This window comes from Panthera tigris, chromosome B1, assembly GCF_018350195.1.
Source record: "Panthera tigris isolate Pti1 chromosome B1, P.tigris_Pti1_mat1.1, whole genome shotgun sequence".
Lineage (NCBI taxonomy): Eukaryota > Metazoa > Chordata > Mammalia > Carnivora > Felidae > Panthera > Panthera tigris.
The window spans coordinates 3,519,842-3,542,695 of NC_056663.1; the positions used below are offsets into that span (position 1 = coordinate 3,519,842).

General features: G+C 44.8%; 1 long non-coding RNA gene across 1 annotated transcript in view; it reads left to right on the forward strand.

The window, feature by feature from the left end:
* The first annotated feature begins 1,343 nt into the window (after positions 1–1,343).
* Positions 1,344–22,854, forward strand: part of LOC122237818 — a 39,322-nt gene continuing 17,811 nt past the window's right edge. The window contains exons 1-2 of the long non-coding RNA XR_006216462.1: positions 1,344–1,396; positions 11,700–11,769. This is a non-coding gene — a long non-coding RNA (uncharacterized LOC122237818). The remainder of the gene's footprint in view (positions 1,397–11,699; positions 11,770–22,854) is intronic.

Genomic DNA, 22,854 nt, shown 5'->3' on the forward strand with positions numbered 1-22,854 from the left:
CTTGCATTTTTTACTGTAAAACTCACTTCTTCCCCTAAGAATATTTGTTCCCTAATTTTCTAGAAATGCCTTCAAAATATTCAATTGCTTCATTAATAGATCTAATTACCTAGCACCCCCAACCAAATTAGCATGTCTTCATTAGATTTCATTATTGTTTATAAAAGAGTGTTCAAATTTCAGATTAAATACACGTTAAGAAAAATGTTTAGGGGCCCTGAGTGGCTCAGTCGGTTGAGCGTCTGACTTCAGCTCAGGTCATGACCTCGCGGTTTATGGGTTCGAGCCCCACATGCGGCTCTGTGCCTGGAGCTGCTTCAGATTCTGTGTGTCCCTCTCTCTCTGCCCCTCCCACTCTCACTCTGTCTGTCTCTCTCTCTCTCTCAAAAATAAACAAACATTAAAAAACAATGTTTAAAGCCCAAAGCAAAATGCCCCCATAGTTAAACAAGGATCAGTAAACATGTAAGTATTGACTCAATTTCCTATTCTGGTTAATTATCATTAATGTATGGTTGGTGTAGACACTGATAAACAATCCGTATGCACACAATCTCTCATTATGTCCATTATGATAGACGATGGGCCTATTTCCTCATCTAAAACCAGAGTCTCTACATCCGCACGAGAGCTCAGCACCTCAAAAACACAGCGCCATAATTCCTCCTCTTTCTGCACAAACTTTTTTTTTTCCTGCTTGATCAATTCCATTACCACAGAAACGTACTGTTTTGCTTCCCGTCTTCATAAACCGAGACAAAACAAAACTGCTGAACCAGAGAGCAAGCACGCAGAGAGACTGGGTGGTCCCATGGGCTGCCACGGTCCCCCCTCTGTCCTCTCCTGGGGAGCAGGAGAAACCCCCAAACCAACTGTGTTACCGCTCCACTGCCCCACCCCGACCCACCGGGAACACCGCCCCAGACCCCAGCGGACGCCCGAACCCACCGGCAGCACAGACCTCTCTCTGACCTACCACCTGTCCTACTCAGGTGTGCACACCTGGGATAAAGTGCAATTTATGAGTCAGGCCCAGGAAGAGATTAACAACAGTAACTAAGAATAAGAAAATGACACCAACACACAGCTACAGGAAGGTTCTTTGCAGCTCTCAAGCTTCCCACTGCCCCGTACTCACCCCTCCCCGGCGGCAGCGCGGTGATAAAACGCCGCGGGTCAGGAGGTGAAGCCTCGCGCTAGCCCCAGCCTCGTGAGAAAGAGGCAGGTGCGTGCGTGAGTAGCTCTGGGTCCTGCGGCCTGACGTTGCGTCAGGGGAGGAGCCTCGGCTTCCCGCTCTGCTCTGGGGGTAACTGAGGCGTGAAGCGAAGCTCCGGAGAAGGGCCACTCTCCGGCCCTGTCTCGTCCTATCTTGAATCTGAAAACAGCCTTGAACAAGGTGAGCTGTGGCTTCCCTACCGCTAGGTCTCCTGGTCAGTTCTCCACTTGCACTCCCGCACGGTGCGGGGGGTCTCAGGCACAGTGAGCTCCTTCTACAGAGGTGGGGGGTGGGGGGGGGCACCAGCCCCGCCCTGATCACCCTCCCGCCCCCGTGTGTCCCTGCCCCTTTGACCACTCCTTGTTCACAGGCTTCCTGGTGTGTTGTCTGGTATCCACACTCTGCTGTAACTACCCCCCCCCCCAGCCACGGATCCCATGCAAGTATTGTCATCAATACTTCAATAAATTATTACTACCGTGCTGTGATTATTACCAATAATGTTTAAATCAGTACCCATTTGACTCCAGCAGAGTGCTGTGTGTGCATCGTATTCTCTCCCATCACAGTGTGGTAAGAGTTCCGCCATGATTACAACCATTTCCAGCAAAATCACGACTTACAGCGAGGTTAATTGCTTTATCCTGGGTTACATGGCTACTGGTAGAGCCGCTTCCGCTCGGACATCTGATTCTACAGCCTGCTTGCTTCTCCAGGGAGCCATGCTGCCTCCTTTTTTTTTTTTTTAATTTTTTTTAACGTTTTATTTATTTTTGAGACAGAGAGAGACAGAGCATGAATGGGGGAGGGTCAGAGAGAGGGAGACACAGAATCGGAAACAGGCTCCAGGCTCGAGCTCCGAGCTCTCAGCACAGAGCCTGACGTCGGGCTCGAACTCACGGACCTCGAGATCACGACCTGAGCCCAAGTTGGACGCTTAACCGACTGAGCCACCCAGGCGGCCTGCCTCCTTTATGCAGTATGCCACTCACTTTAACCAGTTGGCAGTGTAAAATTTTCTTATCATGAAAAGTTTGTTATTACAACATAAGATATAATGCTTAAATACAGTAAAACCTTGGACCGTGAGGAGCTTGTTTGGCGAGTGTTCCACAAGAGGGGCAAACATTTCTAATAAATCTTAACTTGATAAATAAGCGATGTCTTGCAATACGCGTAGTGCGTGATGCCCAATATGACATGATCACAACTGAGCCAACGGTTCTCTCTCTCTCTCTCTCTCTCTCTCTCTCTCTCTCTAGGACTCTGGGTGATCATCTCCCATGCTCAGATACTTCATCTCAGGCCACGATGTTTGGCAGGAATGGGTGATTTTTCAGAACATTGGAAGGTGCCCACAAGTGGCACTCGTGTATTTTCTGTCACTTCCAAGCACCTATGCACAGGCCTTGGCTTTTCCATCCAAGAGGGAGCTTAGGAATGCTCTGATTCATTCTAGATCAGGATGCCTGCAGATAGAGACCCTTTCCTCTGCTGCCCTATTGCCAGTTACATTAAACACAGTGTATGACAAGAGTTTATTAATACTGTTCTGTAGTCAACATCCTTTCAAGTGCATACACTGGCCCACATGCAGATGAGAGGCCTGAGAAAATTAAAACTTAAAAGCTTAAGTTACGGGAAACTGAAACCTAACCAAGCTTAACCAGCTTGTTCCGCTTCTGTACAATTGCTTGGCGCGCCCATGTATTCCTGATCAATCATTGTTGCCTGGCACATCCGTATATTCCTGATCAACCATTGTTACTTGGCATATCCGTGTACTCCTGATCAATCATTGTGATACCCGTACCCCCAGTTGTGGTCTGACTTAAAGGCAGGAACCAATCGAATACTGTTAAGTGTCCAACTTTAAACACCAACCAATCGCAGCTCTGTAACTGTGGAAAATTCCTGATTTCCCCATGACTTGTTTGTACCTGTCTATAAAAGGGGTGTAAAAACCTCTCTCAGGACCTCTCGGCGTCACCGGCAACAAGGGCGCAGAGGTCCAGGTTCGAACCTGCAATAAATGACCCTTGCTGCTTAGCTTTGACTCTGGACTCTGGTGGTTCGTTTTTGGGGGTCTCTTAGACTCTGGGCATTTCATTTGGTGCATTGGCCAGGAAGGCCCCCCCCCAAACCCACCAGACCCCAAGTCAACGGGTCATTTCTGAGACCGATCGGTGAGTGAGCCGGCTCTGTCTGTGTCTGTGTCTGTGTCAGTTGTCTGTCTGTTTCTGGCTCTCCCGCGCGGGATCTGTATCAGTGACTGACCTAGCCCTGGCGGACGCGCTATAGGGAAGTCAGTCGGGACCAGTAGGAGACGTCCTCTGGCTCCCGTCTGGGGCACTATTTTGGCCCATCAGAACTCTGTTCGGGTTACGGACACCCGTTCTGTATCTGGTCTCTTCTCCAAGGCACTTTCTGTTTGCCGCCGCGCTTGCGATTTAACTTGTCTTCTCTCCCCTGCAGGTATATCCACCTCGCTTCCGGAACATAAACTAACCATTTATTTTTTCCTATACAGGCTATGGGACAGAAACAGAGTACACCTCTCTCCCTTCTTCTAGCTAATTTCAAGGATGTCCAGGCTGGAAGAAGGGAGAGAGGCCATAACCTAAGCCTGGACATCCGCCGGTCGAGACTCATCACTTTCTGCCAGTCTGAGTGGCCCACTTTTGGGGTGGGCTGGCCTACTGAGGGCACTTTTTGTTTGCCTATAGTTGCCAAGGTCAGGGCCACCCAGACCAGGTTCCCTACATCCTCGTCTGGCAAGATCTTGTTAAAAACCCTTCACCCTATCTTCCCCCTCCCCTTGCACCCCAGGCCCTGCCCGAAGTGGCCGCCCCACCTGTTGCCCCACTGGTTGCCCCTCAAGGGGAACGGGGGCCGGGGGTGGGAAGCAGCAGCTGTGCCAGAACCAGGGAGGCTACAGGCAGCAGCCGTGCCAAGCCCTATTGAAAATGTAACCAACCTTAAAGGGCCAGCCGGCCAAACTCGCCGGCGCACCCAGTGTGAGCCAAGCTCTCGCCTCCCCGACTCCACTGTAGCCCTACCCCTGCGGGAAATAGGACCCCCCGATGAAACGGGCAATCCCCGACTCCAGTATTGGCCCTTCTCCACCAGTGACCTATATAATTGAAAAACCCAAAATGCTCGGTTTTCTGATAACCCTAGAGATCTTATAGCCCTCCTAGAGAGCATAATGTTCACCCACCAGCCTACCTGGGATGACTGCCAACAGCTTTTGGGAATCCTGTTCACCACGGAAGAAAGGGAGAGAATTCAACTTGAGGTGCGGAAGCTGGTCCCCGGGGAAGATGGTCGACCTACTGTTAACCCTGACCTCATTAATGCTGCATTTTCCCTGATTCGGCCTAATTGGGACTACAACACGGCAGAAGATAGGGGACGACTGCTCATTTATCGCCAGACTCTAATGGCGGGTCTCCGGGCTGCAGCACGCAAGCCCACCAATTTGGCCAAGGTGTACTCGGTAATACAAGGTAAGACAGAGAGCCCTGCCAACTTTTTAAAAAGATTAATGGAAGCCTTTAGACAGTACACTCCCATAGACCCTGAGGCCCCTGAAAATCTGTCTTTTGTAAACCAGGCTGCCCCTGACATCAAAAAGAAACTCCAAAAAGTAGAGAATTTAGAAGAAAAACAGATCCAGGATTTACTCCGCATTGTTCAGTGGGTATATAATAATCGGGACGCTCCAGAGGATAAGCAGAAAACTCGCCCCCCTAGGCGCCCCTTAGACAAAGACCAATGCGCCTACTGTAAAACAAAAAAAAAAACAAACAAACAAAAAAAAAAGGGACATTGGATTCGTGACTGTCCCAAAAAGAAGCAACTGCACTCGGGGTCAGAGCCATGGCAAACCAAAGCGGCCCCCATCCTTTTTACCCAGAACTCAGGAATTCCTGGGGTCTGCGGGATTCTGCCGGTTGTGGATCCCAGGTTTTGCTGAAATGGCCAAACCCCTTTACGCAGTCTCTAAAAACCAACCATCATTTGAATGGTCTGCAGAAGCTGAGCAGGCATTCCAACAGATAAAGAAAACTCTCCTATCGGCCCCAGCTCTAGGACCGCCCGATATCTCTAAGCCCTTCCACTTATATGTGGATGAGCATAAACGCATAACCAAGGCAGTGCTAACCCAGCATCTAGGTCCATGGCCCAGACCAGTGGCCTATCTCTCAAAGAAACTGGACCCTGTAGCCGCAGGATGGCCCCCTTGTCTCCGGATAATAGCGGCTACAGCCCTAATGGTTAAAGACGCTGATAAGCTGTCCCTGGGTCAAGAGTTACATGTCACCACACCCCACGCCATCGAAGGAGTACTCAAGCAGCCCCCCGATAGATGGATGAGCAATGCTCGGATGGTCTATTATCAGGGACTCCTGTTAAATCCCTTGCGGACCACATACACCCCTCCCCGAACTCTAAACCCGGCCTCACTGCTACCCGACCCTGACCTGGACTCCCCGCTCCATGACGGTGCCGACATCCTAGCGCAGATCCATGGAACAAGGAAAGACCTACAGGACCGGCCGTTACCTGATGCTGAGGTCACCTGGTTTACTGATGGAAGCAGCTTCGTCCATCAAGGACAGAGGTATGCGGGGGCAGCAGTGACACCTGAGACTGAAGTGATATGGGCAAAGGCTCTGCCCCCAGGGACTTCTGCCCAAAGGGCAGAACTAATTGCATTGACCCAAGCATTAAGAATGGGGCGGGACCGCAAAGTGACTGTATATACAGACAGCCGGTATGCCTTTGCCACGGCCCATATACATGGGGCAATATACCGTGAGAGGGGACTACTCACTGCTAAAGGCAAAGACATCAAAAATAAAGATAAAATTCTGGCCCTATTGGCCGCTATTTGGGCCCCTAAAAAATTGGCCATAGTACATTGCCCGGGTCACCAAAAAATAACTGATCCAGTCTCTCGAGGGAATAACCTCGCTGACCAGACTGCACGCCAGGTAGCACAAAACCCCATTCAAGTACTCCCTGCGCAGCTACCAGACCCAGGGCCCCGAGATTTACCCCCAGAGCCTGAATACTCAGAAGATGATCTTATTTGGATGCGCAAGCTCCCCATGACCCAAGTTACAGATGGATGGTGGAGGGACTCTAGAGACCGCCTTATCCTTCCCGAAAAATTGGGCCATGCAATCCTGACAAAAATACACCGCTCTACCCATTTGGGGCCCCGAAGACTTCAGGATCTCCTCAGACGATCTCAACTGGTATTAAGAAACATCTCTGACCAGACAGAAAGGGTTGTGACAGCCTGTTCCACATGTCAACTCCAAAACGCGCACCCACACACCACAGCCCAAGGCCACCGAAAAAAAGGAACCATACCAGGAGCCCACTGGGAAGTGGACTTCACCGAGGTAAAGCCCGGCAAATACGGTTATAAATACTTACTAGTGTTCATAGACACTTTTTCAGGATGGACTGAAGCCTTTCCAACCAAGAAGGAAACGGCACAGATAGTAGCCAAAAAGATCCTAGAGGAAATCCTGCCCAGGTATGGTTTTCCAGTCATGATAGGGTCAGACAATGGACCTGCATTCGTCTCTAAGGTAAGTCAGGGATTGGCTTCTGTACTTGGGGCAGATTGGAAATTACATTGTGCCTACCGGCCCCAAAGCTCAGGACAAGTAGAAAAAAATAAATAGAACATTAAAAGAGACCCTTACTAAATTGACTATGGAGACTGGCGCTAATTGGGTAAAGTTAATCCCCTACGCTCTGTACAGGGTTCACAACTCCCCATACAAGTTGGGCTTTACACCCTATAAAATCCTGTTTGGCCGACCCACACCTATCATACCTACCTCATCATACCTACCTCATTCAATTAGACCAAGATAACAGCCTCTTGTCTTCTCTCAGGGCTCTACAGCGGGTTCATGAGGCCGTGTGGCCTAAACTAAAAGAACTGTATGAGACGGGGCCCCCACCCACTCCTCATCAGTATCGTCTAGGAGACTGGGTCCTCGTCAAGCGACACCGGCAGGAGAACCTTGAACCCAGGTGAAAAGGACCTTACCAAATCATCCTGACGACTCCCACCGCCATCAAGGTAGATAACCTCCCCACCTGGATTCACCACACCCACGTGAAGCCTGTCGACCCGCTGTCTGACCTCGTGGGACACACTGATAAAAATACTACTTGGACTGTAGACCGGAGTAAAAAAAAAAAAAAACCCTCAAACTAACCTTGTGCCGTGCCTCCCCTAGACATGTTCAAGATAGTAACCCTTGTCCTACTAGCCCTCAACCTCAACCTCCTGGAGGGAGGACTAAATGCCCCCGTTGACAAACAGAAATTGTACGGAGCTCTGTATAGAAGGCCCTGTGATTGCAGAGGTGGCGTAGTTAGAACCCTCACCCTGCCACATGGTAACAGACTAGTAGCCGGCTCTGTAGGAAGGGGTGGTCACTATCAGCGAAGATACACTCAAACCCAAGACTGTGGGACCACAATTGCTCACTTAACCCAGACCTATGACATCACAGGACCCCCAAAACAGCAGTGATTATGTGTTGACAAACCTAAGCCCCTGCCCCCCATAGCAGAATGCCCTTGCTCTACTTTCCAGGAGTCGATGCATAGCTCTTGTTATGACTCCTATCAGCAATGTATAGGGCCAGACAACTCCACTACCTACTTTACAGCTATCCTACAGAGTAACAGGGCAGCAAAAGCTAGTGATAATAATATACAACTTCAAGCTGGCTGCCGTGGCTCAGTTGGAAAAGCCGTCTGCTGGAACCCCCATGCCCATCCCTAGTTTAAACTTTGCAACTGGCAGATCCAAACGAGCTGTGGTTTTTATCCCCCTACTGACAAGCCTAGAAATTACAGGTGCATTAACTACTGGGACAGCGGGATTAGGAGTCTCCATACACTCCTATCTGGGACTCTCTCGGCAACTAATTAACGATGTCGAGGCCTTGTCAGGGACAATCCAGGATCTGCAAGATCAACTAGATTCCCTAGCAGAAGTGGTGTTACAAAATAGAAGAGGGTTAGATCTGCTAACCGCAGAATAAGGTGGCATCTGCTTAGCCCTACGAGAAAAATGTTGCTTTTATGCCAATAAATCAGGAATAGTTCGGACCAAAATTAAATAGCTCCAAGAGGACCTCGCATGCCAAACAAAATAATGAACTTTATTAGAGATAGATTAAACACCATTCAGGTTATGGTCCTTAGACCACAGTATCAGCTCCTCGACATGGAAAGCGAGTTTGATTAGGTAACACTGTAGGACCCAAGATTGGGTCCTCAGGTACTTGAGAAAGGGGGGAATGAGAGGCCCGAGAAAATTAAAACTTAAAAGCTTAAGTTACGGGAAACTGAAACCTAACCAAGCTTAACCAGCTTGTTCCGCTTCTGTACAATTGCTTGGTGCGCCCATGTATTCCTGATCAATCATTGTTGCCTGGCACATCCGTATATTCCTGATCAACCATTGTTACTTGGCACATCCGTGTACTCCTGATCAATCATTGTTGCTTGGCACATCCGTGTACTCCTGATCAATCATTGTGATACCCGTACCCCCGGTTGTGGTCTGACCTAAAGGCAGGAACCAATCGAATACTGTTAAGTGTCCAACTTTAAACACCAACCAATCGCAGCTCTGTAACTGTGGAAAATTCCTGATTTCCCCATGACTTGTTTGTACCTGTCTATAAAAGGGGTGTAAAAACCTCTCTCAGGACCTCTCGGCGTCACCGGCAACAAGGGCGCAGAGGTCCAGGTTCGAACCTGCAATAAATGACCCTTGCTGCTTAGCTTTGACTCTGGACTCTGGTGGTTCATTTTTGGGGGTCTCTTAGACTCTGGGCATTTCACAGAAAAAGATTCCATTAGTGAAAGTCATTCTACAAAATAACCCTCCTCTCTCTTATCTCTCTCACACCAGCCACGAAGGTTTTCAAAGTGCAGGTTAATGTGTTTATTTTTCTTTATATTTTGTATTTTTCAATACTTTTGTGTTATATTACAGTATTGTAATCATTTTCATATGGATATTTTGGGGTTGTGGAACCAATAATCTGAGTTTCCATTTTTTCTTATGTGAGAATTTTTTTTGATATACAAGTGTTTTAGGTTACAAGCATGTTTCCAGAACAAATTATGCTCACAAACCAAGGCTTTATTGTATTTGTATATGAGTCGACATGTCTTTTTACAACGTTAAATTTTCAAAGCCAGAATGTGATTTGCTCCTGAATAATTATCAAAGAAATGCTTTGATGAACTCATATGTTACTTACTTAGACTCAAATGTCTGTTAACGTTGATCCTGTTCTAACAAAAGATGTGCACTGAGTCACACAGAATTGATTTTGTTTTCCTTCCCTATAGAACGTTTTTATTTATGATTGAGTAGTATGTGGACGTGGCAGGAAAATTGGCAAAACCTAAAAATTATCAGAAAGAAAACAAAAGTGACTGAACAAATCATCTAAAGATGACCACTGTTACTATTATTTGTGTATTTATTTCCAACCCTATGTGCATTACATATATAAGTTAAAAGGGTTATAGAGGTAAAGACACACATGACATCTGCAGAATACAAACAAAAGTGTAAATATATTTTTATTCTGCTTGTATGATTCTTTGAGCATTTTTTCTTGTCATTACATAGTTTATTTTTTAAACTAGATTTATTGAGGTCTTCGAATAGTTTTGAAAAAGAAATGCTTTCCACACATTTAGTTCCCTCACAGACATTTTCTCGCTCCTTACAAGTGTTTATAACACCAAACACCTTTTGACCACGTCAGTAAATTCTGACCACATTCGCAGAATACGTTGCTAGAACTGATATTCTTTAGTCAAGGCTCTTAATCTGCAGTATTAAACTGATTTTTAGAAGAACTATACCAGTTTACCTCAGCAGTTTACTTAAGAATATCTTGACTATAGCACCTTTGCCAACATTGAATTTTACCAAAAAAAAAAAAAATGTTTAACTTGGTAGTTGAAAAATGCTATAGGTATTTACATGCATTTAAAGTAATGAATGTGCTTATTCTTCTATTCTTTAAGTCATACTATCATGATCTCATGGTCCATACGTTATTTTGTTTATTTTATGGGGAGTTTCTCGTTATAATATATATACATATATATGTATATATTTAATGTAGAAATAAATAACTATTGTCTTTTCTTTATTAGGCTATTTTGCCAGAGGCTCCCTTGTAAGTTAGCCCACACTCAGCTATCCATTCTTACATTGTCTATTAGATTTTATGATGCCTTCACATGGACCCATGAGGAAAACGGACAACTGAGTTTTAGGAACTACATTATCAGATTTCTTTGTTACTATTTGTTATTTTTCAGCAGCCAGAATCTTTTGTTTGTTGGAGAAATCATCCTCTCTAAGGTGTTACAAGTGATCTTTTGGATCTGAAAAGTCTCAGCTATCTATTGCCAATACTGTACAATGTTAAAAGTTTTACTGTTGATAGTTTTTGTTGGTTGACTATCGGACTGTCTTAGTCTAACGTCACTAAATTGAAAGAGAAAGTTTTCATTTGTGAAGTTATATTATTGCATCAATGATCGTGATCAGGTGATAGAAGGATTCTTGTGGGATACCCACAAACACTTGGTTATTGGATCCTTTGCCAACTTGAAGGGTAATTACAATAAAAGTTTTTATTGGAAGGAAGGCAGTTAACTTTATTTGTCTCTGTGTACTTAACAAATCATGGACCTCAATTAAATAATATATATTCCTTGCAATTTAAGTTGTCAGAGATAAGAACATTCAAGATTTAACTTGGAACACTTTGGGATTGAAAGATTTTTTCCTTAACTCTGTAGTGATTTATTGTTTTTTCCCACATAAGTTAATTTCAGGTCATTTCCTTCGAAACACGAGGGATGGAGGGGACCAAGGGACACAAGAGGGGACAAGAAGGAGACACCAATTGGAGACATTCTAGAGAAAGGGAGAAGATTAAAAAAAGAGAGAGAGTGACATCGTGTGCCCTGGAAACACCTTTTCTCCTTCCGCATCTTCTGTGTGTTAAGATGTAGATATTATTCAGAGGGATGTACGCATAATTATCTCAGAAAATTCACACTTGCCAATAAAGATGTTGAGTCTCTTTCCCTCAACACACTCTTCATGTCTGTGTTATACCCCATGGAGAGATTTTCCACTGCCATTTCCCCAGCTCTCCCAGCTGGACTATGAAGAGAAGCCACCTTCCTTGGCAGGGTGGGCACCCACTTTGTGAAATGTCTGGTTCAGCAGGAAGGGGGACTGTCCTCGACGTCCAGAGATCTGAGCATCAGTCTCACTTCTGAAAGTGTCTGAAATCCTGAGCCAAGGGCCTTATCTTTTTCACATCAATTAAATGAAGGACTTGAATTTCCAAGAGCCTGATATTCGGTGTCCTCATTCTTGTTCTAGGCAGACAATGTGGATGGTATTTACCCCAGAGCAGGGCTCCAGCCTGGACTTCTGTGTCTTCTTCTGGAAGGTAAGGGCGCTGGCGCGTCCCCTGCAAGAGCAGTGCTGTGCTCTGTACACAGTGGGAAGCATGCTGCTGGGCAGAGCCACCGGGGAAAATTGAACAAGCGTGAGCATCGCTCACGTAGAATAGGCCCTGTCCTTGTACTGGGCAATCAGTGTGCACTAAACTGTGTACCGCTATGGTCCAGATGTTTGCGTCCACCATCTAATTCATATGTTGAAGTCCTAACCCCCAATGTGATGGTGTTAGGAGGCGAGGCCTTAGGTAGGTGATTAGGGAATGAAATTAGGGCGCTTGTGGCGGAGGTCCCAGAGAGATCCCTTGTCCCCTTCTGCCATCTTGGAGCCAGAGAATGGGCCCTCACCAGAAACTGGATCTTTTTGGCCTCCAGAACTATGGGGAATAAGTATTTGTTGATTATGGGACACCACGCTGGTAATTTGTTACAGCAGCCTGAAGAGACAAAGACATCCACTGAGGGCACTTCCAGATTTGCATTTGTCAAACCCTTGATTCTTTTCATAGCAAAAGCCTCACCCTTAGACAGCATTGATTTTGGAGTTTGATGTGAGATCTCATCATCCTCCTGAAACTTCTTATTGCCGTCACCTTGACAGGTTAAGATGCCCCGAAACCTCAGGTACCTCTTCTGTTTAATAAAGATTAAGTGTCTTGCCTCACAGAGTTGTGAAGAGTAATTGACATAACAAATAAAAGCACCTGGGTGTGATGTCTGGCTCCTTTTAGGCATGCCGAGCACTTGAAAGATACTTTGCAACAGGAGGGAGAACTTGCCAGTTCCTGTTTGCATTCATGGTGAAGTATCACTGTCTCTCCCTTCTTCAGCTTCTTTCCTTAACCTCACCACAGACAGGACACCAGGGAGGAAACTGTAAACGCCCTGAGTACAGTCCCCGAGGAGCTAGGACAAGATCCTGTTATGTTAGTCTCTAGCAGAGAAATTGGCACGTGTTTTTCATTCAAAATAATAATAATAATAATAAATAAACCAACAAAACATCCTACTAAAGAAATTGTTCTCAGATTTTATATATATACACACACACACACACACATATATACATACACATATACGTGTATGTGTATGTATATGTGTGTGTGTGTGTGTGTGTATATATATAAAACAATATATAACAAACTCCCCATAGAACACTGTATATAGACCATGAGACAGTAACAGTCAAACGATCTTAAAGAATAAAGGAATAAACACCTTGATTATTTTAAATGCAAACAGAAATGAGATAGCATTTTTCAACCAGCAAGTCAGTAAGCATGTTCCCTTTTTTAAAGTACTTTTTTAAGTTTATTAATTTTATTTTTGAGAGAGAGAGTGTGCATAACAGAGAGGCAGAGGGGGGCGGGGGAGAGAGAGAGAGAGAGAGAGAGAGAGAGAGAGAATCCCAAGCAAGCTTTGTGCTATCAGGGCAGAGCCCAACACGAGGCTCGAACCCATGACCTGAGTTGAAATGAGGAGCCAGTCATTTAACAACTGAGCCACCCAGGCGCCCCTGAGATATTCTTACACACACCTGGTGAGGTGGGCAAAGTGAAGCTTTTTGAAAAATCAGTGTATCCCTGTGGACGCAGAGTGTTGACCAAAAGATCCTAATTCTAGCAATTCATAGAAGAAATCGGGTAGAGAAAAGGAGGGAATCCGCTGGAACATCTCTCTGGGGCAACTCCCGGTACCACCCCTCCCGCTTTTGTCTGTGCGAAGGTGTTCACTGCACAAGGTAAACTGTTTGCATCAGTTCTTCAGGACATACACGTGTCCTTTCAGACTGGGTGAGGACAGGTCACAGCAAATTCTGTGACAGCTATTTCTTCCCTGCCACCACAGACTTCTCAGCGCCCCCGTGACCGCTGTCCCGCCTTCACCAGGTGCTGACCGTCTGAAACCTGGATGGCGTCTCACGGTAGGAGAGCGCTCACGGTGTGTGTGCCCGAGGTCTTTCTTCTCTCGCACAAAGGATGGCAGCGTATTTGTGTCCGCCGACCCGCGGGGAGGCTCAGAGGATTCCTAGTGGTAGGCCTGCACACGGAGCGCGGGGGGCCTGGCTCATGGGGGCCTTCAGAAGCTGGCTCGTGGTGAAGCCTGCAGAAACCGGCCCTGCTCACTGCGGCCCGTAGGAGGTGAGCATCTGACGGCCGTGCCTCTTGAATAACAGGAGGAGGAGCTGCCGTGAAAACATCTCTTTCTCTCTCTGGTCTCTGCACATTCAGACGCTTCTCACTCATCTCCCAAGTCCAGTCCTTGGTCCCTCAGACCAGGGATGCGCGGGCACAGGCGCGAGTGTGCGCCTGGGCTCAGGGCTGTGGATCTTCCCGAGCGAGGACGGGAGGGCGTAGATCGGACCACCTCCCCGCTCAGCTTTCGTAGTGGGCCCTGTCCAACGATTTACCGGGATTACACTGCCAAACCCAGGAAAGTTGTCAGCGCACGTGACATCTCGATTTGGCTTCAGCCCCTGGGAATAGGACAGCATCCCGCGTTCTAGCACATGGCACGAGAGACAAATCCACTTCCAGAATGTTTTCTTTGTGAATTCTCACGGCATTTGCTGCCCCAGATTGTTTCCTCTGTCTTTGCTTTTATCTTAATTTTTCTTAGTTTGTAAGTACTATTATTTTGCTGATTTCCCCCAATGCTTTGAGAAAGCCTCATTAATTTCATTAAATGGTATATTAAATCAAACTTAATGTGGTGATAAAAAGGGACGGAATTGTAAAATCTTTACATGGGAACACTAAAATTTCTGTCTGAATGAGCCATCTTGAGCCACTTTTGAGTGATTAATTACAGAGCATTTTCTGAGAGATGCTGTATGAGGGAAACAGCAGAGAATGAGGAATTCTGTTTAGTAACGGTCACTGTGGTGATGGAAAAAACCCTGATAAACATAAATGCCACACATACATCTAGACCCCTTCTTCCCTTGTCTCCTACCGTCACCAAAACCCACAAGACTGTTTAAAGGGGCTGGATTTAGTGTATATCGTACACATAGGGATTTGTCACAGGCTTCAGCAAACACCTGCTTTAAGGGATGGAAATGCAGATATCTTCAATTTGGGGAGGCAAACATTTGAAGGCAAAAATAAATTTAAATATAATGGAATCAAATTTCCATAAAAATTAAGATGAACCTAAAGGGGGATTTAATAGTTTGAAGCCACACTACCTAAGGAATCCAGATACTGCTTAAACTTGTAATCTTGACTAAATCTAAGATAGTATCTGCCCCAATCCAAGGTCTCAAATCATTCTTTCATGAAAAAATTCTCCCTTATTTTTGATTTTTTTCTACGATCTATACACCTTCTTACCTCCTGCCAATATCCCCCAAATTTTGCCACTAACAACTGTACAGAAAACAACACAGGGGACAAAGTTCCTATGAGTATAAATGTTCAATTGAGGCATGAGGTATATTGTAGCACAGGGTTCTGTAAATTGCCTCAGAGTAGCTTTTTTCTGGATTCCCGGTTATGAACGAGGGTTCTCTTAGGTTAGGTTTTCTAATTATATTGTTACACAAAATATAAATTTTTACTTTGGCTTCTGTTCTGAGCAAGTGGAAGAGAAACGTCCCCTAGTATGAGATGCTGCAGACTGCGGAGGATAAGGTTGAACAGGAAAATGACGTGGTTTGGGTGTGGCGAGTTTGATTTGCCTGTTACTAGACATGGACCCAAGAGTTTGGTCACATTGGTCACATGAGACTGGGGTGGGAGACCACCTTGGGGGGGGGGGGACTTATCGGCCCTCGAGACACAACAGAAAATAGATGACATGAGCCACAGTAGTTGTCCTCAAGGAGCGACACACATGGCAGAGGGCATCAGGATCCTTGGAGGGGACTATTGGATCAAAGCTGTGTCCGCTTTCATACTAAGTATGTACTTGTTTCACTGTGTACAAAAGCAATGGTAGCTAAAACTGTTGTGCCTTTGCATGAATCAGGACCCTGGCGCCAACGAGCTGTCACAGCCATCATGTTCTCCATGACACCCAAGTTCACTTAAGAATGCCAAGGATGAAGCAAGGAAAATAATTAATTTCATGCAATCTCAAGCCTTGAGCGCATGTCCTCTTGGTGTTCTGCTTGGTGAAATGGAAGCACTTATTAAGGACTTCTGCTGCATGACAATGTGGTATTGTCTTGAGGAGAAACACTCACATGGTTCTTTGATTTTGGCGACGAACTGGCTGCTTTTCCATGGACACCATTTGTACTTGAAGGAAAGACTAACGGACTCTGGTGAGTGTCCTAGTTGTTATGGCTCCATAACTCCAAATTCAGTGCCTTAGACCAGCAAGAGTATACTCTCTCACAGTTCTGTTGGTCCGAAATCCAGGTACGGCCCACTTGAGGCCTCAGACACTCAAAGGAGGAGGCTCAGCTGACTTCTCACCTGGGGGCCCTTGGAAGAACCTTCCTCCAGGTTCATTCGGGTTGCTAATGAGATCATGATGCTGTGATTGTTGACTGAGGTCCCTGTCTTCTTGTTGAGCAGGGTCCCCGCTGTGTGGCTCCATTCACCTTCAGTGCAATGGGGAATCTCCCTCATGTTCAGTCTCTCACACACACAGTCTCTTTTCCTAGGAAGGACCCCTGGGAAGGGCCCATTGGAGGGAGAGGGGGAATGGCCCTTTTCTGAAGCCAGCTGTGCCAGAAAGTATAACCTAATCACAGGAGGGATAAGTCATATTTACTCAATGGGTATGTATGATCCTGAGGCCGTCTTGGAATAATGCTTATCTTCAGATACTCAGATTTTCACAGTTGGGTATTAGGTGATACTCATTTGAAAATGAATAGCTATTATCCCTGTAAAATAACCAGATGATATTTTTGCTGCTGATGAAATTCGAGTTTTCAAGCAAATATTAGAATTTTAGAAATCTAGTATCTACCTCTGATCTTTACAACTTTCCAATACTTAGAATTGTCTGTGGAAATGGGCAGTGATATTGGCAGACATCATTTTTTAAAGACATTGTACAATATATATTCTTATTAAGATATTTATACCAACAAACAGAAATATGAATAACTCAACTAACCTATAAGTATATAACGATCCATGCATTATACACTGAAGCCATGCACGGGTAAAAGATCCATTCAAAATGCAAAATTGACCAATGGATTTTATCATAATAGAATATAAAAACTTTATAAGGTTTAAGGTTCTGTATAGCAACTAACTTTAAGAAACACCCATTGATTAATGTTTGTACGGTATTAAAAATATCCAATAATTCTCTAAAAAGTCTTAAAATATTTCTCTATTTTACAAATACTCATCTATGTGCACTGTGATTTTCTTCATTCACTTCAACCAAAACAACATGGCACAATGTGTTTAAGATAGAAGTAGATGTGAATACCAGCCTCTTCCTCCGAGCCCAATGTTAAAATGTTTTGCAAAAATATAAAATGGTGTTAGTCTTCAATCTACTTATTTTTCTTTTGGTCTTTGTTTTTGGAAAATATGGTTATTCTCATAAAACATAAAATTCTGTTAACTTTAGTGGGTTTATTATTATCAATTTAAATGAAATGAACATTTAAAATTTTCTATAAATATAATTTCTAATATATTAAACATCAACAGCTATCATGCATACACGCAAAAGTGTTTGGGATTCTCAATAGTCCTCAGTCTAAAGGGCTTGAGAACCTCTGCTCCAGGCTATAAGAGGAAACAGACAAGGAAATAAGAACTGATCTCTGTGCCAGGCTTCCTATGCAAACAGGGCATTCACACTGGTGTCATGGCTAGAATTCAAGAGTGCATGAATTCAAATAAGAAAAAAAAATAGACTTTTATTTCAACTAACTTCTTTTTATAATATTTATTCATTTTTAAGAGAGAGAGGGAGAGAGAGTGCAAGCAGGGGAGGGGCAGAGAGAGAGGGAGACACAGAATCTGAAGCAGGCTCCAGGCTCCGAGCTGTCAGCACAGAGCCCGACACGGGGCTGAAACCCACAAACTGTGAGATCATGACCTGAGCCAAAGTCAGATGTTTAACCAGCTAAGCCACCCAGGCACCCTCAACTAACTTCTAACTGAAAATAAGCCTCCCCCTGATTCATTTATTAGTATAGGCAACAAACCATAATAATATTAACAGTACCTGGTTACCAACAGAAAGCACAGATATTTTCTTATCACATTACACAGTTATCACAGATACCTCAAAATATAATTTTCTAATTCAGAACATCATAGCTAGTAAAGTCACCACTTCACTAAAGAAGCACCTTCATCACTATTTACAAATTCTCTTTTAAGTATGTTGATGACTGGGGGCGCCTGGGGAGCTCAGTCAGATAAGCGTCTGACTTTGGCTCAGGTCATGATCTCACGGTTTGTGAATTCGAGCCCCGGGTCGGGCTCTGTGCTGACAGCTCAAAGCCTGGAGCCTGCTTCAGATTCTGTGTCTCTCTCGCTATCTGCCCCTCTCCTGCTCAAATTCTGTCTCTGTCTCTCTCAAAAATAAATAAACATTAAAAGTTTTTTAAAATATGTTGATGACAGTAGTTCAAAACAACCAGTTTTCTTTGGTCTCCTATTATTTTATTTTATGCATTTACAAATGATATCCTAAGAAGTTTATGCATAAACTCCTCCACACTGTTGGAGGAGACCGGGAATGATGCTCAGAACCCCTGGAAGATGAGTTTTCAGCAAGGGACGCGAAGGCATGGGCAGCTGAGGAGAGCGTTGAGGGAGCCGGCAGTACCGCTGAGACTCCGGAAGGGGATTGTGTGAAGGAAGCTCAAGTGTAAAGAGTTCAGTGCTGTTGGGAAGGCCCAGCAACCTGAGGGCTGGGACTGCCATTGGATTTGGCTACCCGGAGGACAATGGTGACTTTGACAAGAGTGTCTTCATTCCCGTGATGGGGACAGAGGCTTCACCGAATGGGCCTAGAAACATGAAGATTCTAGGTGACCAGTATAGGGATCACCTCTGAAAATTTTTTGTTGGAAAGGGAAGCAGGAAGTTAAGGTGGTTGCTGGTGGAGATAGTAGGGCCAGGGGCATGCTGTTGTTTTTCCTGCTTGTGTGTGTGATAGTCTCCCCCCGACACCATATAGCAAGTTCGTGTCTAATGGAAATGATCTAGAGGAGAGGAGAACAATGCTGATTCAGGAGAAGAGAAGGTGTCAAGCCCTAGAATCAGGACGAGGGGTGGGAGTCAGTGTACCAGTAGAGAGCCTGGTCTCAGAGGAAGCAGAGGTAGTTGCCATGGCAATTGGAAGGAAGGCAAAGGGAGATGCGTGTGCTGCTGTGTTCTTAGTGAAAACATCGGGAGAACTTGGGAGGACACAGAGACCACTGGTCTGGGAATTTCTTAAGGACTCTGACAGTATCTCAGCCACCTATCTGCCTCTAGTGGTTTTTAAAACTACATCCACAAGTTATTTAACACTCCCATCAAAAAGGGGGCCCTAATTCCCCTCCTCTTGATGGTGAGCAGGACCTCGTGACCGCCTTGTGCTAAATAGAAAGACAGTGGAAGTGATTCGTGTAAATTTGGAGACTAGGTCCCCAAAAAGACACTGCAGTTTCCTGCCTGCTCTCTCTCTCTCTCTCTCTCTCTCTCTCTCTGATTGCTCCTCTCAGGAAATTATTGGCCATGCCATAAAGACCATCAAGCCATCCCTGGAAAGTTGCACTGCTGTGGACTCCATGTTTGTGTCCCCCCAGAATTCATGTTTAAACACCAACCCCCATTGTGATTTGGAGCTGGGGGGGCCTTTGGCAGGGAATTAACTCATGAGAATGGAGTCCAAGAATGGGGTTGATGCCCTTATGAAAAGAGACACTAGAGAGCTTTTTCCCCCCTCTCTACCATGTGAGGACATAGAAAGAAGGTGGCCATCTGCAAACCACAGGGTATTGTCACTAGATACTGGATATGTCAGTGCCTTGATCTTGGACTTCCCAGCCTCCAGAACTAGGAGAAATAAATGCTTGCAGTTTTAACCATCCAATCCATGATATTTTTCTGTAGCAGCCCAGACTGACCAAAGCACCCACCTAGTGAGGACTTAAGGTCCCCTGACAACAGCCGTGAGGACACTGATATGTCCTGCCAATAGCCATGACAATGAGCCATCTTGGGATCAGGCCATCCAGCCACAGCTGAGCCTTCAGATGGTCATAATCCTGGTCAACATCTTGACTGCAAATTTATGAAAAACTCTGAGCTGGAATGACTCAGCTAAGTTGCTTCCAGTGTCCTCACCTACAAAATATATAGAATAATCGCTGTCTGGGTTTAAGTCACTAAATTTAAGGTCATTCATTAGGTAGCAATACGAGTACCATACCCAGCCGCAGCCTGTGACATTGGCCTCTGATTAAAGGTGGTCAGATGAGTTTTCACAATGGCAGAGCCGGAAGTTGGCTAAAGCGTGTGGCTGGCTGTGTAGGGATCGCACACCCTCTGTAACACGTGACTTTCTTACCATCATTTGCATCCAGTGTTCCTGAATCTATATGTTTTCAAGAGAAGCAGGACACCTAGATACCTATATGAAATTTCTTACAAGTGTTGGCAGTCATTACTTTTTTACTTTATGTCAGAGAAGCGTGATCAGCCTGTGTTTCTGATTTATGAAAGGTACAAGGTGTGCATTTACCTACGGGCTCCTGTCGAGCTAGCAGCACTGGCCTGCCTGTTTGTGCCTCCTGAGCCTTGCTCATTCTGTGCCCTCTGATGTTAATAGCAGCTCTGTGAGCACCTAATGTATTTCTTTAAATGTTTGTTTATTTTTGAGAGTGAGAGAGAGAGCCCCAGCAGGGGAGGGGCAGAGGGAGAGGGAGAGAGAAAATTCCAAGCAGGCTCCATGCTGTCAGCACGAAGCCCGACTTGGGGCTTGATCCCACGAACCGTGAGATCATCACTTGAACTGAAATCAAGACTCAGATGCTTAACTGACTGAGCCACTCAGATGCCCCTAATGTATTTTTAAAAGTCATGTTAAGAGTCACTGCCAAGCCCTGTATCTCTGGCCCAAAGACAGAGCCCCTGTTCTCTCTGAAGTTCTCTGCCTAATGGCTGACACAAGTAACTCATTACTAACCTCTGCATTATTACCCTCGTGGATGCACATTACGTCGGGAAACATTTTGAGCTCACACCTTCAGTATTTGTGCTTATTTTTTTAATTTTATTTCTTAATGGTATAGACCCTTTCCCTCTCACTATAAAGGTAATACCATTTTATGTCAGTTAATACATTATTATCCCATAATACCCATTACTATTTAGAATACTTAGCATAAAAAGTGTTTCATTTCAAATGGATAGTGACTTTGATGCAGTGATTTGAATGTTTTATTTTAAATTTAGTTTATCCCAGTATTTGGCTTTGATAGTTCTCGTAAATAAGAAAGCTCACCTCACAGCAGGAACCGTACAGAAACGTATTTAGCTTATTCAGCAATCTGCATCAATATCCTACCTGGACTGCAGGATTGCAATTAGTCCTGATGTACTGGAAGGAGACATGGTGGGGGAGGGGTGGCGGGGGGGGGGGGCTCATTTCCCTCTGAATACCTTCACATGTCTGGGCTTTTTCTCTTTCTTTCTTTCTTTCATTAAGTTTCTTTCATTTATTTTTGAGAGAAACAGAGCATGAGTGTATGAGAGAGAGGGAGAGAGACAGAATTCCAAGCAGGAATCCGCGCCATCAGCACAGAGCCCCATGTGGGGCTCAATCCCATGAATCTGATCATGACCTGAGCTAAAATCAAGAGTCAGAGGCTTAACCACCTGAGCCACCCAGGTACCCCATGGACTTTTTCTATCTGACACGCTAGCATGAGGCTGATGTCAGTGGTGTATTAAAAATTAAAGAAACTTAAGAAGTTGGAACCTTCTGCACTGTTTGTGGGAATGCAAAATGGTGCACTGCTATGGAAAACAGTATGGCGGCTCCTCAACAAAGTCAAGATACAATTACATATGATCAAGCAATTCCACTTGTGGATACATATCCAGAAGAATTGAAAGCAGAATTTCAAAGAGATATTTGTATACTTATGGTCACAGCAGCATTGTTCACAAACCAAGGGATGGAAGCAATTTAAGTGGCCATCAATGGATGAATGGATAAAAACTATGGTCTCTCCATTCAAGGGGATGGTATTCAGGCTTAAAAAGGAAAAAAAAAAAAGTCCTGATGCTTGCTACAATATGATTAACCTGGAAAACATTATACCTAACAGAGTAAGCCACTCAAGAAGGGACAAATATTGTACGATTCCACTTGCGTGAGGTAGCCAGTCAAACTCCTAGAAGGGCTGCACGAGGAGGAAATGAGGCTTTGGTGTTTCCAGGGACAGGAATTCAGCTGGCGAAGATGAAAAGAGTTCGGGAGATGGGTGGTGGCAGTGGCTGCATGAGAGTGTCAATTGTACTTCATACACTGACCTGCCCACTTAAACGTGGGGGAATTTGATGTTTGGTTTATTGTACTACAATTTAAAATAACAATAAAAAATTAAGGAGCCTTACTTCGTTTCTTTTAAAATAAATGTGAACGTGGGTTTGAATATGTCCAATGGCTCTTCAGCGGAGTGATTGGTTTGTTTATCTCCCGCAGTGAGAGTATCTGCTTTGGAGAGCACCGCCCCACAACACTTGCAGAGTAACTTGGTTGAAAAGGAAAACAAAATTGAATCATCTCCCATGTAATCTTGCAAATCATACAATTTAAAATAACTTGAATGATCAGCCTTTAGCCATAGAGTAGAAGCATTGATTAAATGTCATATGTGATGTTTCTTGAGCACTATCTGATAATTTCTCACTAATTTTTCAAATGGCATTATTCCTTTTATTCAAGATATATGGGCTGGAGTGGGACTATTTGTACCCACAGTTTTAAATATGCCATCTACTGCAGTTTTAATCATGAATCATAAAATAATGTGAATTGACCTCATCAAAATATTAGTAAGAATATGAGGTCTAGCAAGAGAGCCCCAAATCAACCAGCAAAGCCTCTAATCCAGAAACTGGTGATAATTCTTCACATGATCC